The sequence below is a fragment of the Xenopus tropicalis genome, chromosome 1, assembly GCF_000004195.4.
Source record: "Xenopus tropicalis strain Nigerian chromosome 1, UCB_Xtro_10.0, whole genome shotgun sequence".
NCBI lineage: Eukaryota > Metazoa > Chordata > Amphibia > Anura > Pipidae > Xenopus > Xenopus tropicalis.
This window is the reverse complement of record NC_030677.2, coordinates 87,465,168-87,482,278: the sequence shown is the minus strand read 5'-3', so window position 1 is coordinate 87,482,278 and position 17,111 is coordinate 87,465,168.

Here is a 17,111-nt window from a genome sequence, read left to right as displayed (position 1 = left end):
TACATGCACCATTGCCAGGAATAGCCTAAAGGCTAAGGGGCCTAGGGCAGCATCAGAACTAATTATAGCCCTAGATATGGTGTAGCCTTTTGATGTCTTGCTGCCATACCCCATGACACAAACAGACATCATTTAAAGTGAGGTAAAGGTTTTGTCATTCAAAAAACCATACAATAACTGTATGTATCTAAGCTGCTGTTACAAAACTTTAACACATATTAAAACTAATTTTACACAATAGCATTAGAAGTCTTAAAGGAAATGTAACACTAAATTTTTTTTAAGTAAAAAAGCTATTCTACCCTGCACCAATAACTGCCCTATACTGCAAACCACTTAGTATTTTAAATGCTTTAATAGAAAATACCTGCTAAAACTTGGCTTCCTGTATAGTGGTTGCTGCTCCTTCCTTCGCCGTATCGCCGTACTTCAATTGACAGGAAGCCAAGTTTTAGCAGGTATTGTCTTTTAAAGCATTTAAAATACTAAGTGTTTTGCAGAATAGGGCAGTTATTGGTGCAGGGTAGAATAGCTTTTTTACTTAAAAAATTTTAGTGTTACTTTTCCTTTAACTGAATGTTAGGCTTCCCCTGATGCTGCCAACGAGGTAGTGGTTTAAATGTCAGACTAGAAGATGAATAGTATATGTAATTAGGAGACCTGAAAAATGTACCCTAGGTTGGAAACTATGTTCCCAGGTTCCAAATCAATTAGCAAATGTTTGGTTGAATAATACATCCAACCCTTAATTTGCATATTCAAATTTTCAAGTAAATTTGAATTACCTGCCCAGTCACAAGATTTTTTTATATATATATCACTAACTTCATTCAGACCACTGACTGTAATTTATTTTTTAAAGTTTATTATTGTATTACAAAAACATACATTTCAATTGTGGGATAATTTTTGCTTACAAATAGCATTTTTGATCCATTTAGTTACCACTAAAACTGTTTCAGAACAACAGCACCCAGAATGTCTGTGCCATGCCACTTTAGAACCTAGTCTATGGTTTCTACCTCTTTTTTGCTATATTATTGCTTTATGCCCATTAGTAACATTGATCATTTTTACCATTCAGGCTAGTGAAACAGCAGCCAGGTTACAACTCTAATAGCTAATCTCCTGTGTGGTGCATGGGTACTGTATCCTGAGCAACTCAGAACTCAAAATCTCCACTGTGTAGACAGGGAAATTGCCAAATATCTAAAAGCTTTACTTGTACATAACAGAATTTCACTCCTAGTGATTATAATAAATGGCACTAGTCTTAATTTAGGTAATCTGCAGAGCAGCTTCTCATTTCATGCTTATATGGCAATATGTAGAAATGTTCTGTGTGCACAAAATGTCCTTCGTTTAAAATGGTAAGGATTAAGAAAAGGAAGAAAAGAAGAAAAAAAAAAAAACTACTCATAAAAAAAAAATTACCATCCATATAAGAAATAGTTGTGCACATAGCATTGTTTCTAACAACAATCAATCCTTACATTACAAAGTGTATTTTTGGTGATAGGTATTTGCAACATCTTTATCTTGTGTTTAATGTTCTGCAGTCCACTGCCAATTGATAGCTGCATGAAAGATTTCTCACAGCTAATTGGCTATTAGAGACTGTATGCACAGATTACTTTTCGTCGTCTTTTTTGTTTCATTGGTATTCATCTTTTTCAATCTAGGCATTTTTGATAGGTTTTGTAATTCCAATGAATCATTCACTGGATCTCATTTGTAATCCTTATTTCAGATTTTGGGACCCAATCAAACTAGACCAACAGACTGCCAGATCTTTATGCAAATCTTCCTCTTTTAAATATGCCCTTTATAATGTTTTCATATTCTAGGCCTTAGTCATAAAAAAGGGCTGGGAGTAAGAACATGTCCTTCATCAGGTTGAGTCTAGGACCCCGTCATAGTTAATGTTTTATTTATTTAATTTTCCGGCATCCTGATGATTAAGAATCTGCCCCAAATGTATGTACTTTAATCTATCCATATATAAAATAGCATAAGCTGGACCTCTTAATATGTGAGCTCATAGTCTGGTTTCTTTTGTAACCAGGCCACAGGCTATACAATGACCTATTTTGCATATGGGCCTTACTAGCTTTAAGATATTTGCCTTGATTAAAGCCTATAATTATAACCCAGTATATTAATTTGTGTTTTTTTTAATGGACGTTATACCTGTTGCTTATTTAAAGCAGGAGCATCACTTTGTATGAATTGGTTTACTTGTCACTGGTCATTTTTGTACATCTGGTTTTTACTTTGAAATTTTTGCTTTTGAGAACTTTTAGCAAATAGAATGATTAACAGATGCTGTTTTCCTAATGGAGACTGACATGGCCACTAAGCAAGTAAATGATTCAGTATAAAGATAATAGCTGAATAATGGGTGCATTTAATTAGGATTAGTGAACTGGAAATAGTGATATAAGTCGACTATTGCAAAATAACTCCCTGCTCATTTTCACAAGGTGCACTTGTCATAGAATTCCAACTGCAGCAGTGTCTTACTTACTGGAACCTTCAGGCAGTAAAGCCGAACAAACGGCTTTTTTTTTTTGAATTCAGTAATAATTAGTATTATACTTGCCAGCATGTCATTGGAAATCAGACTGCGACTTTCCTTTTTTGCCTATTCATTTTTTTTCTTAAGTAATATTTTTGTGCAGTCTTTCTCAATTAATTTCCTTCATACTTAATTCCTTCAACCTAATATTTGAGCAAAGGCTCATTTTAAAGAAAGTATGTCGGCACAATGACTGTATTTGAGATGAAGGTAAAATGGAAAGTGTTAAATCATTACATTTGACAGGTAATGGGAAAAAGGTTTTTGTGCTCTTTTTCACACTTTAATATTCAAACCTAATATTTGTTTTCCAAAATAAAATTAACATGGCCCAATCGTAATTTCATGTAATATTTGTAATATTATGTGCAATGGGAAGATATGCAAATAAGCAACATTAATGGAGGTAACTGGTGTCTTTTTAACTACTTTCTGGAATAAATATGCATTTTGGGAGCTTATGTGAATATACTGTTGCTGCCTTGTACAGTTCCTTACGGCACGAGAGACTATACAAATCTGTGATTTTGTTTGTTTTATTTGAAGAAAGGAAAAGGTCTATGTGAAATCTCTGTGCCACTCATATTTTGTTCATTATACAAGGATAATTTGATAGTAAAGAACAGAAAAACTGATTTATTCTTTCTTTTTGGCTGAAGAGATGTCAGAAAATGAAATTGTAAATAAAATATCAAATATATTTATATGAATTTGTCAGTCCTTTTCATTGATTTATTTAGCGCTACCCAATAGTGATGAGCAAATTTTTTCACCAGGCATGGATTCGCAGCGAATTTCCGCATTTCGCCATTGGCGAATTGTTTCACGAAACTTCAGTGAGAATTCGGCGCACAGATTTTTTTTTTGTCGGGCGTAAAATTGGGCATGGTCGCGTCAAAAAAAGGTACAGTCGCGTCAATAAACAACGTGCGACAAAAAAATAGACACGGGCGACAAAAATAGACGGGGGCGAAGCGGAACGGGACAGATTCGCTCATCACTACTACTCAATGCTTACAATAGCCCAGATTAAATGAAATGAAAAAAATTATTTTTATTTCTCAGGCTTTCTTTTAGTCTGTGGGGAAATCAGTCACTATGGACTGTCTGAAGCACTGCTACCCATAGTGAGTCACTGAGTGAATTTTGCCTAATAAAAGAAAACATAATTCTAAGCAATTTAATTATTAGTGCATTAAAAGTTATTAGTAAATGTAATTGCTATAGAAAGCAGCATTTGCTGAACTTCTGGTTGTTACTTGTTAAACAATGTTGCCAGGCTCCTACAGCAAGACAGGTCTGTAAAATTGTTTCAAACGCCAGAGCCACCAGGGCAGAGAATAGAAAGGACAGGCAGACACTGCTTTTAATACATATAATAAATATATATATATATATATATATATATATATATATATATATATATACAAATAACTCAAAAACTATTACAAATATGTAATGAATGTATATTGCAAAGTTGCTTAGAATTAGGTTTTCTTTTATTAGGCAAAACATTTTTTGGGGGGGTTGACATCTTCCTTTAAGTATTGACAGCAGTTTATCAGTTGAATTGACTGGTAACATACATAACTATAGAAAATTATAACTGAGAGGACTCACATATTTCTTTATGGTATTAGAATATATATTCCAGGGAATGTTTTACAGGTATGGGACCTGTTATTCAGAATGCTTGGGACCTGTTATTCAGAATTCTTGGGACCTGATGTTTTCCAGATAATGGGTCGTTCCATAATTTGGATCACCATACTTTGTCAAAAAAAGTAATTTATAAATTCAATAAACCTAATGGTTTTGTCTCCAATAAATGGTTTTGTTTCTAATAAATGATTTTGTCTCCAATAAAGATAAAATATATCTTGGTTGGAATCAATATGAGGTACTGTTTTATTACAGAGAAAAAAGTCTGAATTAATTGATTAAAATATGAGTCTATAGGAGATGGCCTTCCCATAATTTGGAGCTTTCTTGATAACAGGTTTCCATATAATAGCATTAGGACTCTGCATATTAAATTCCAAGTACAATGTGCAGATACCTACCAATCAGGCCACTTGCTGTGACCTACAGAAGCACCAGCATTAAATAAAACACTGGGTTTGCACTACATGTATCAGTATTCATATATTGACAGCTACTGTAAATTTTTACATCAATGCAACTGTTATTTGCATTGATAGTTATAATTAACTATCAATGCATATAACAGTTGCATTGATGTAAAAATTTACAGTAGCTGTCAATATCAGGTACCTGGAACCCAGGTGGGTTGTCCAATGGCATTCTTACTTACCTCTTGTCCCCACTGGGCAGGGCCATCTTTACAATTTTTATCAGGCATGGTTTGTATTTTTTTAATGTAATTTGTATGTTCGGTGTATACACCCACTTACAGTACAGCAATGTAGAATATGCCAATACCACATTATAATAAAAATGCTTGAGGTTATGTAAACTGGCTAAATTAGTCACCCCTTTGTTCTGGGAAGTGTGCTGCTTCTCTGTGGACCTGCTGGATTCTTCCTCCTGCTTGCTTTTGTGATTACTCTGTGCATTCTAGCATTATTATTTTTAATTTTTTTACATATCTCTCTCTCTCCTTGGCTCCCCAGTCTAGTTATGTCTCTTAACTTAAAAAGCTAGAACAGATGGGCTATTTAAGTTTTGTCCAGGTCACTTTGTTATTGACTTTGGAATTAGTGGTAGGTAGGAATACCGGCTTTGAAACAGAAGAACCCAATGGAGGTTATTTCAGACCAGAGCTAAGCAAAACGTCCAAGTCTATGTAGCCCTCACAGCCGCTTGCCCATGCTCTGGCCTTAGTCTGGAGTTGCAGTAGTCATGTCGATACTGCTACAGCAGCTGCTAAATAATATAATAGCTGAGAGTATAGTAGATAACATATAACAACTACCCAAATGGTTGTATCTGGGGACCCAAAATGTTATGTCATCCTTGAATTCTTGACACAGCCGTTTGATCAACACATTTCATTACAAATATAGCCTTAACTTTGGCCCTTGCTAACAAGTAACCTTTGCTTAGGTTGGCTACTGCCTTTGTCCATTAAGTATATTAAACCCACAGAGCAGTTGTTCTAAAACTGTGTCCACTACAATCTCCAACTTTAAGGGGGAGTTTTGGAACCCTCTGTAAGCTGACAGTAGTATGTCTTGTGACCCAGGTGGAGTCCCACACCAATGGTCCAGAACTTAAAGACATAAAAAGCTATTCAGATTTGACAGTAACTCACTCAATTCTCACAATGGGCTGGGTACTAATGCCCTAAAACCTGTAGCCAGGGGAGTAAACATGATTTTAATCCGTAAATTGCCTGCACACCAGACTACTGTAGTTAAAAGATCCTTTATTCCAAATTAAGCATTAAAATCTGCCCACAAGGGACGTAATCATAGGCTATACAAAAGCATTTACAACCCCTCCATATAAAACACATAAAAGGAAATTACATCATGAACTCTATTATATTTAAACCATTTAATGCCTCAAAAGTGGATAAAGATCTACACCCATTACTATCTAATTAAAAAAGAGGATATCATTTTTTGTTTTTCATTCCTTCTTTTTTACTTTCATATTTGAATTAACTATTTTCTATTCTTAGTTAGAGTTATGCAAAACCTGTGACATTGAACACTCAAATGAGACCATTATGTCACCATGTGATACTTTATTACTATTTATTTTATCTGCTCAAACTGATGGTCTGTGAAAAAGGCACATTTTAAGATATTTCAGTTACAGCAGGAAAAATAAGTATTGAACGCGTCAACATTTTTCTCACTAAATATATTTCTAATGGGGCTATTGACATTAAATTTACACCAGATGTCATTAGTTACCCAAGTAATCCACATATACAAAGAAATCAAAACAAATAAGTCCATAATCAAGTCATGTGTAGTAAATGACACAGGGCATACTTATGCATTGAACATGCTTGAACATGCTTACTGAAATGTATTTAATACTTAATAGAAAAGCCTAAGGTATAGAAAAACTAGTCACATGCATTGCTCAGTTGTGATTTTGGTCCATTCAACTATCTTTAAATCTTTGGGTTCTGGGGACCTCTTCTACAAACTCTGATCTTCAATTCTTTCCATAGATTTTCAATTGGATTGAAGTCAGGTGACTGACTGAGCCATTCTAGCAGCGTTATTTTCTTTCTCTGAAACCAATTGACAGTTTCTTGGCTGTGTGTTTAAGATTATTGTCTTGTAAAATGTCCACCCTCGTTTCATCTTCAGCATCCTGGTAGATTAAGGATGCCCCTGTACATTTCTCCATTCATCCTTCCTTCAATTATATGAAGTCTGCCATTACAATATGCTGAAAAAAGCCTGTCACCATGATGTTCCCACCTCCAAACTTTTTTTTGGGGTGATGCCATTCCTCCTCCAAACATGGTGTGTGCAATGACATCCAAAGAGTTAAATTTTGGTCTCACTTGACCAGACTATATTCTCCCAGAATTTCATTGGCTTGTCCAAATGTTGTGCAGCAAACTTTAAACAACCTTCAACATGCTTTTATTATTAAGTTTTTTATTAAGTTTAACCTCTGGACCAGTATTTTGGCGAATATTTTGCATCCACATTAATCAATGAGATCAGGCGGTAGGAGGCCGGGTGCAATGGGTCTTTGCCCTCTTTATGTATAACAATTATTTGTGCTTCATTAAAGGTAGGGGAGAGTTGTTGGAGAGAAATTGACTCCATGATGGTTTTATGGAGATGAGAGGTAATCTCTTCTGCCGTTGCTTTGTACAAATCTGGGGGGAACCCATCCAGGCCTGTGGCTTTATTTGGACACAGGGAATTTACTGTATAGCTGTCATGACCTTTGTTGTTATTATGGGGCTGTTTAGTTTATTTCTCAGCTCCAAGGGGAGAGAAGGGAAGGGAATCTCATCTAAGAAGCTTGTTAATTGGTTATGGGTATGATTTGCTCTCAAAAATACTCTTTTAGGGCCTCTGAGTTAGCCTTAGAAACCATTTCGTTGGATAGCCAGAGGAGGGAGAGCCTCCATTGCTTGCTCTCATTTGTGGGAAGCATATTTAAGGTTAGCAGCATTGGGGCATGGTATGATATTTCCCTTGGAAGATATTCAACATCTAGGACCTTGGATAGGTGGCCTTGGGTAGCTAGGGTTAAATCTATACGCGTTAGCGTATTTTGGGTCTCCCATCATGCATATAGGGGCACAGGGGAGGCCCGCCATGGTTTTTAGTATCTTGTCTAATAGTGCTGATGAGAATGAAGGGAGGCATATATATTTACTAGGGTAAGGGGCTGGTTTGTGATTGTGCATGACAGTATCACATACCTGCCATAGTGATCAGTGTGTGCCTCTATTAGCGTCAATGGGAGATTCTTTTAAATCAGTATTGAGGAGCCCCTTGCATGGGAGGAGAAGGTGGAGTGATACGTGTGGGCTAGAAGTCTCTGCCCGATTAGGTGGATCTCTTGTATTAGCAAGATATGGGGGGAGTGTTTCTTTAGATATTTGAACACTAGGGCTCTCTTGAATTTAGAGTTAAGGCCCCTGACATTCCAGGAGACTATTTTTAAGGACTCCATTGTTAGTATATAGGGTATAGGTCCATGTCGATCTGCACCTGGCCTTGGGGGTAGTGGAGGAAGGGTGAAACTTGACAGGTCATTGATCCCTTAAACCTTAACATGTAAACCAGGTGTAGCAGCAGTATCAACTTGGGTTTATAGTAATATCAATATTGTAAATTGGGGGGTGGTTATTGGTAGTTATGTAGCATGGGAGCTCCTTGTTAGTTGTGCCAGGAGGTCATGCTCTTTAGGCTGTCGCAGTTTGCCACTATACTTTGCGTTGTAGTGGGTGATTTGTCCCTAGAAACCATTTTGTATGGCATATGGTTGTATGTGATGTTGCTGCTGCCCCAGTTGGTGCCATAAACATGTAAAACATACTTAATAATACTGTTAACATTGCATAATTAAACATTACTGAACATTGGTAAGAGGCTCTGCCTATTCATGCCAGGAGCTTGAGCACTGTTTATTGAGCAGGAACTCGCGTTGTAAGCAGCAAGTAGAGCTGTAGACATTCTTGGGGGTTATAACCCTTGGCAGATTTGGTATTTTTTCCTTCATCTGTGTGTCTTCTAGTGTCCCTTTGAAGGGCACATCCCTTATAAAAGTTGCATATAAGTCTGTACTTATCTCCTGGGTGGGATGTGGGCCTTTGGTGGTTGTATAAAGAGTTGTTGGTCTCTCTGCCCTTTGCATAGTCTCGATCAGGGGGTCTCAGTTAAGGAGGACAACCGTGATAAAAAATTTTCAATGGGCATCCCTGAGGGCAGCGTTTGCTTATCTGCTGGAGGCCCGGCCTATGTGGTCTGGGTTTGAGATAATGTCACGATCTCCCTGAGGAGACGCCGTGGAGTACCAGGAAGGTGGGAGCCTGAAGACTGGGTAACCCGGAGTGTAACCATAGATCACGGAACTGGTGTCAGCCATGATGAAAATGAAGAACTTTAATAAACTTAGTGATGTAACTGAACACACAATGAATATACAAACTGAATGTAGAACGGCAGGCAGAGGCAGAATCCAAAAACAGGCAAAAGGTCAGGGCAAGCGGCAGTCAAACGAAGTCAAGAACAGGCCAAGGTCAAAACCGGGAAATCAAGGTAGAACTAGGAAGGGCTCAGGAACAAGGCAGAAGGCAGGATCAGGACACGGAACTGGAGCTTGGAACCAGCGAGAACAAGGACACAGACACAGGAACAGGGAACACGAAGGCAGGGTCATGAGAGACAATTAATGACCAAGCAAGGGGCAATGGTCAGGGAAAAGCTTATAAAGGGAGAAGATGGGAAACACATGAGGTTAATGAGGTGGGCGGAGGAAAGGGAGCAGACAGAAAGTAGGAGACAAGAGAAGAAACAGACCGAAATGCCTCCAGTGGCTACAGAGGCAAATGCATGCCGCCAGGAACACCCCAAGTGGTGTTCGAATCCCGCTGATCCTGACATTACCCCCCCCTTGAGGATCGACCACTGGGCGATCCCAGGATCGGGTGGACAAATTTTAAACATTTTCCTACCAAAAATGTCCTTAAGGCTTGCAGTCCAAAAAATGTCCAAAAGTTTCAAGTCCAGAGAGACCAAAAACAAAAGAACTGCAAAAAATTGAAAATAACCAGGATCAGAAGCCAAAGCCAGAGGGTCGTCAGGAACAGAAGCCGGAATCAGAGGGTCATCAGAAGTCGAAGCCAGAGGGTTGCCAGGAACAGAAGCCGAAGCCAGAGGGTCGTCAGGAACAGAAGCCGAAGCCAGGGGGTCGTCAGGAACAGAAGCCGAAGCCAGGGGGTCGTCAGGAACAGAAGCCGAAGCCAGGGGGTCGTCAGGAACAGAAGCCGAAGCCAGGGGGTCGTCAGGAACAGAAGCCGAAGCCAGGGGGTCGTCAGGAACAGAAGCCGAAGCCAGGGGGTCGTCAGGAACAGAAGCCGAAGCCAGAGGGTCGTCAGGAACAGAAGCCGAAGCCAGAGGGTCGTCAGGAATGGAAGCCGGAATCAGAGGGTCATCAGAAGCCGAAGCCAAAGGGTCGCCAGGAACATAAGCCGAAGCCAGAGGGTCGTCAGGAAGAGAAGCTGAAGCCAGAGGGTCATCAGGAACAGAAGCCGAAGCCAGAGGGTCGTCAGGAACAGAAGCCGGAATCAGAGGGTCATCAGAAGCCGAAGCCAAAGCCAAAGGGTCGCCAGGAACAGAAGCCGAAGCCAGAGGGTCGTCAGGAACAGAAGCCGAAGCCAGAGGGTAGTCGGGAACAGAAGCCGAAGCCAAAGGGTCGCCAAAGCCAGGAGCCAGAACAGGAGTGTCGCCAGAGTCAGGAGCCGAAGCCAGAGGATCATTAACACAAGGTAGGCCACCAAGGTCAGGATTTAGAACAGAGAAGTTGCCAGAATCGAGAGCCACAGCGGATGAGACGCCAGGGTCAGGAGCCACAGCGGATGAGACGCCAGGGTCAGGACACCCATTACAGGTGAAGCACCATCAAACACACCCATTACAGGTGGAGGACCATCATAGACACCCATTACAGGTGAAGCACCATCATACACACCCACTACAGGTGGAAGAGAGATGCCCAGGGAAGCAACAAGACCACCACTCACTGCAATGGAACTGGCAGTGTCTGTGACAACAGAACCACCAGATCTAGTAGCAGGGAAGGTAGGCCCGGAAGCAATTTTGTCCTCAGAGGCTGCTGGCAGAAGCATTGGCACTGAAGCGAGAACAGGCACGACCGCTGGCACAGAGGCTGGAGCAGCCACAACTGCTGGCATGGGATCTGGCAGGACCACTGGCACAGGAGCTGTCACAGGCAGGACCACTGGCACAGGAGCTGTCACAGGCAGGACCACTGGCACAGGAGCTGGAACTGATGGCTGGAGAACCGGCTCAGGAGCGGATGGCTGGAGAACCGGCACGGAGGCTGGAGCTGATGGCTGGAGAACTGACACAAGGGAAGGAGCTGGTACAGACCTTACTGCTGGCACAGGGGCAGGCAGCCGTCGGGGTGCAGGCACAGGCTGAGTAGCAGACACCGGAGCGGGCACTGGCTGGATGGCAGACACCGGAGCGGGCACTGGCTGGATGGTAGACACCGGAGCGGGCACTGGCTGGATGGTAGACACCGGAGCGGGCACTGGCTGGATGGCAGACACCGGAGCGGGCACTGGCTGGATGGCAGACACCGGAGCGGGCACTGGCTGGATGGCAGACACCGGAGCGGGCACTGGCTGGATGGCAGACACCGGAGCGGGCACTGGCTGGATGGCAGACACCGGAGCGGGCACTGGCTGGATGGCAGACACCGGAGCGGGCACTGGCTGGATGGCAGACACCGGAGCGGGCACTGGCTGGATGGCAGACACCGGAGCGGGCACTGGCTGGATGGCAGGAACCGGAGACTGGACTGCGGGTGCAGGAACCGGCAGGTTAACAGCAGGTGCTAGAGCAGACAGCAGCAGCTTTCGGGGAGCCGGCACAGGAGCAGACAGCTTTCGGGGAGCTGGCACAGCAGTGGAGTAAAGTTCAGAGCTGGACCGCCAGAGGGATGGTAGAGGCCTAATCCGTGGGAAAGCTGGCAAGGGACCAAGCCGCCTGAGAGCAGGTACCAGAAAAAGACAAATACGCAGGTGCTAAAGGCTGGGCAGCCGGCCCTGGAGCAGGTAGCATGGAGATAGCCAGCATTGGAGCAGACACTGGAAGCTGGGCAGCCGGCACCGGAGCAGACAGGGGGATAGCTGGCACTGGAGCAGACAGGGAGATAGCCGGCACCAGAGCAGACAGGGAGATAGCTGGCACTGGAGCAGACACTGGAAGCTTGGCTGCAGGAACTTGAGCAAGAGACTGGTTTTTAATAGACAGACTCACGAACTGGGGTTCAGGTCTGAGAGACTTGAAAATGGTCACAGGTTTGATGTCAGACTGCGGAACAGCCAAAGCTGACAGGGGAGCAGTTACAGACTGAACTGAAGGTAAATGAACAGACATGGGTTTAATGGCAGTTTGAATCTCATCCTCAACAGTATCCACATCTTCCCAATCTTCATAATCAGAAAAATCAGTATAGTCATCTTCACAGTCTGGTTCCTCATCATAAAAATCATAATAGGAAGGAACAGTAGGCTGGTGGATATTCAATATATTTAACTCAACAAGCTGTGAATATCTTGGGACTGAAGGGGTAAACGGGAAAGGTTTTACAGAACCGGCAGTCCCAGTGGCACTTGAAGAGAATGAGTCAGAGGTAACTGGGAATAAATCCCCAGTAAAAGTAGCTTTCAGATAGGACAAAAAAGCACAGGGATCCTCCAAAAAACTGGCCTTTTCAGCAATGCACCATTCCGCCCATACACGAGCATCTCCCTCTAGGAGATAACGAGCTATAAGTCTACTCCTTAAAGGATTAGTGGCTTGTACAAAAAATGGAGCAGAACTTAAGGCTTTACATGAAAGCAGAAAGGCAGAAAAAGAATCTTCCTCACCTTTGTATTTCTTGAGGGTAGAGAGCCAAGGAGCAGTAGAGAGTTGTAGTTCAACATCACAGGACATGGAGGAGTTACCGGCAGGCTCCATTTTGTAAGGCTTGGTCATTCTGTCACGATCTCCCTGAGGAGACGCCGTGGAGTACCAGGAAGGTGGGAGCCTGAAGACTGGGTAACCCGGAGTGTAACCATAGATCACGGAACTGGTGTCAGCCATGATGAAAATGAAGAACTTTAATAAACTTAGTGATGTAACTGAACACACAATGAATATACAAACTGAATGTAGAACGGCAGGCAGAGGCAGAATCCAAAAACAGGCAAAAGGTCAGGGCAAGCAGCAGTCAAACGAAGTCAAGAACAGGCCAAGGTCAAAACCGGGAAATCAAGGTAGAACTAGGAAGGGCTCAGGAACAAGACCTGCGATCAGGACACGGAACTGGAGCTTGGAACCAGCGAGAACAAGGACACAGACACAGGAACAGGGAACACGAAGGCAGGGTCACGAGAGACAATTAATGACCAAGCAAGGGGCAATGGTCAGGGAAAAGCTTATAAAGGGAGAAGATTAGAAGATGGGAAACACATGAGGTTAATGAGGTGGGCGGAGGAAAGGGAGCAGACAGAAAGTAGGAGACAAGAGAAGAAACAGACAGACTGAAATGCCTCCAGTGGCTACAGAGGCAAATGCATGCTGCCAGGAACACCCCAAGTGGTGTTCGAATCCCGCTGATCCTGACAGATAATGAGTGTAGTTAACTACTCAGTCACAGTTTATGACGCGGGCCAATTCAGTTAGGGGTCTTACAAAACATTATACGCAGTCTGGAGGCTCTGTTTGCAAAACTGAGTTGGCAGGCTAGAAAATTCACCTGCATTACTTTCTTTTGGGTTCCATACATACCCCATACGTTGGTACATTTATGCATACTTGGCATCAAACTGTTCAGTAGACCTTTACATTTAGGATGATTTGCCATTGTATGTAAAACATTTTGTGAAATAAATGCTGCAAATTGCAACATTTCTAGGTGATTTTCAGAAATAACATAAAAAATGCTAAATTTAGGAAAGCTTTGTTGGATTTGTCTTAATGTCTGCTTTCCAAAAATATATGGTTTTCAGGGATTACCCTGTTAATGTTTGCCTCTTTTAACAAACACAAAATTGCCTGTGTGTTTTTCACTTAGGTAAATATAAGTGAAAGTGCACAAGGTATATTTTGGGGTTTGTAAGTGCCGTGTACTTTGATAAACCTAAGTATTTTGGACATCAAACTGTTCGGTAGACCCCTGGCATTCATATTTAGGGTGTAAAATATGAAGCTTTATGGCTTCATATTTTGGAGTAAAAAGACATGGGTACCCATTTTAGATACTGGGGATTGTGTAGTTTCCAAAAATATTCGGTTTTCTTGGCATTTATATTTTAGGGTGTTTTATCTTGGTACCAAATGATATGTGGGAGATCAGGGGATTTTAGACTTACTGAAAAAATCCCTTTCTAGTAGGCCCGACCTGTCAGTGCAGATGTTAGGGTTAAGTCATCCTTCACCTCTGGAGGCAAGACAGGCTCTTAACTCCTCCTTCCCTGTATATAGGCTGGCTCATCCTCCACTGCCCAGTTCATGTAAAGCTCAGATAGGTGGAGACAGCAGGATAGAAGGAGAGGTAAGAGACAAATTTGTAATGGATAGTGAGAGTGAAATCCAACCTCATACTGAAAACAGCCTGGGTGGGAATTTACGGCACTGACCGTTCGGGCCTACTAGAAAGGGATATTCCGGTAAGTCTAAAACCCCCTTTTCTCTAGTCGGCTTCTGTCAGTACAGATGTTAGGGGATGTCCAAAAGCTGTCCCTCTGTAAGGTGGGAACAGGAGTCATCCATAGTGGCCGTCTTGCACTATGCAATGGCCGCTTGCAAAACCTTCCGACCAAAAACTGCAGGTGCGGAAGCAAAAACATGTAAATTGTAAAATTTAGTAAACGTATGAACTGAGGACCAGGTAGCAGCTCTGCAAATTTGCTCAGGAGAGGCTAAGTTATGGAGAGCTCTGGGCTCGTGTGGAGTGTGCTCGTACAGAAAAAGGCCTCTGCTGGTGCTTCTGGTCATAGGCTTCGTTAATCGTAGAAACAAGCCATCTGGCTATAGTCCTTTTAGATACAGACATCCCCTTCCTGGCCATGGAAAAGGAAAGTAGCAGAGAATTGGACCACCTGAAGTTGGCAGACCTCTTTAGATAGATTCTGATGGCTCAAACAACGTCCAACGTGTGAAGAGATCTTTCCTTTTAGTTTGCTGGCTTTGGGCAAAAGTAAGGAAGGATAACCTCCTGGTTAATGTGGTAGTCTAAAACGACCTTTGGCAGAAATCCAGGTGGGGTTCGTAGAACCACCTTGACCTGATGCATAGTAAGCCATGGCTTCTTAGAGGAAAAGGAAGCAATTTCGGATACTGTCTTGTCTGAGGTGATGGCAATGAGAAACGTCACTGTGAAGGAGAGCCACTAGAGGGTGCATGTATGGAGTGGCTCGAGGGTACTCCTCAGGTACTGGATACGTGTTGAAAAATCTTTGATTAAGTGGTAAGCACCTTTCGGATTGGTTCCATTCTGTTTCCACTGTTTGAGCTAGGGACTTGGAAATTGGGAAGGTGCAAGCCTTCTTCTGCTGTACCCCTAGAACCCGGTCTGCTTTTGATACTGCCACCGATGAGTCCTTGATTTCCAAAGTATGTGTCATTTCTCTTAGCAGGTGTTAGAGATAAGAGCCTCTGTTTGAGGGTCTGTGGTATGATGCGGATGGGCAGGAAGGAGTGGCAGGCAGAGGTGCAGTGGGTGCAATGGAGCTAGGATGAGGTGATAGTAGAGGGTGACTGTGGTCTGCAATCAGAACAAATATCAACTTTTTGAGGCTGTGTTTACATTTTTTACATTCGGGCTGCTTGTCAGTTTTTCTTGGCCTTCTAGTGGTGGCTGGCACAGTGGGCTGCAGATCCTCCACTAACTGCTGTTGGGGCTGGGAGTCAGACATGTCTGTGGAGATTGGGGTGTCTGGCTGCTGGCACAGTAATTGTGTAGGAAGGGGTTTCTCCCTGTAAGATGATCCCTACCTTGTTGCTGAATATTCTCTGCTGGTGAGATTACATGCGCACAGTACGCAGGTCTCTGTAGCAGTTTAGGTAGGGTAAGGGCTGGGGAGCCTGTATGGTGTTGGGCAGTCAGGTGCTGCTATATACAAAGGCGCGCTGCTGCAAATGCGTGCTCTGCTCCTCGTGGGTCTGTAGTAGTAGCGCAAGATGGCGGTCGATGACGTCAACGAAGCTGCTTAAGTTAGCGATACGCTCGTTACACAGGGGCGGCAGCGCTCCCCGATCAGTGCGCACAGTGCAGGTGGGTAACATAGTAACATAGTAAGTTGGGTTGAAAAAAGACATACGTCCATCAAGTTCAACCATAATGCCTATATATAACCTGCCTAACTACTAGTTGATCCAGAGGAAGGCAAAAAACCCCATCTGAAGCCTCTCTAATTTGCCACAGAGGGGAAAAAATTCCTTCCTGACTCCAAGATGGCAATCGGACCAGTCCCTGGATCAACTAGTACTAAGAGCTATCTCCCATAACCCTGTATTCCCTCACTTGCTAAGAATCCATCCAGCCCCTTCTTAAAGTTATATAATGTATCAGCCAGCACGACTGATTCGGGGAGGGAATTCCAGAACTTCACAGCTCTCACTGTAAAAAATCCTTTCCGAATGTTTAAATGGAACCTCCCTTCTTCTAAACGGAGTGGGTGCCCTCGTGTCCGTTGGAAGGACCTACTGGTAAATAAAACATTAGAAAAGTTATTATATGATCCCTTTATATATTTATACATAGTTATCATGTCACCTCTTAAGCGCCTCTTCTCCAGTGTAAACAGACCCAACTTGGCCAGTCTTTCTTCATAACTGAAACTTTCCATACCCTTTACCAGCTTAGTTGCCCTTCTCTGGACCCTCTCTAACTCAGTAATGTCCCGTTTGAGCACTGGAGACCAAAACTGAACAGCATATTCTAGATGGGGCCTTACCAGCGCTCTGTAAAGGGGAAGAATAACCCCCTCCTCCCGTGAATCTATACCCCTTTTAATACAGCTCAAAACCTTGTTTGCCCTTGCAGCTGCTGCCTGGCATTGCTTGCTACAGCCAAGTTTATTATCTACAAGGACTCCAAGGTCCTTCTCCATTATGGATTTGCCTAGTGCAGTCCCATTAAGGGTATACGGGGCTTGCATATTTTTACATCCCAGGTGCATGACCTTACATTTATCCACATTAAATCTCATCTGCCACTTAGCTGCCCAGATTGCCAGTTGGTCAAGATCCTGCTGCAGGGATGTCACATCCTGGATAGAATTGACTGGTCTGCAGAGTTTTGTGTCATCTGCAAACACTGATACATTACTCATAATACC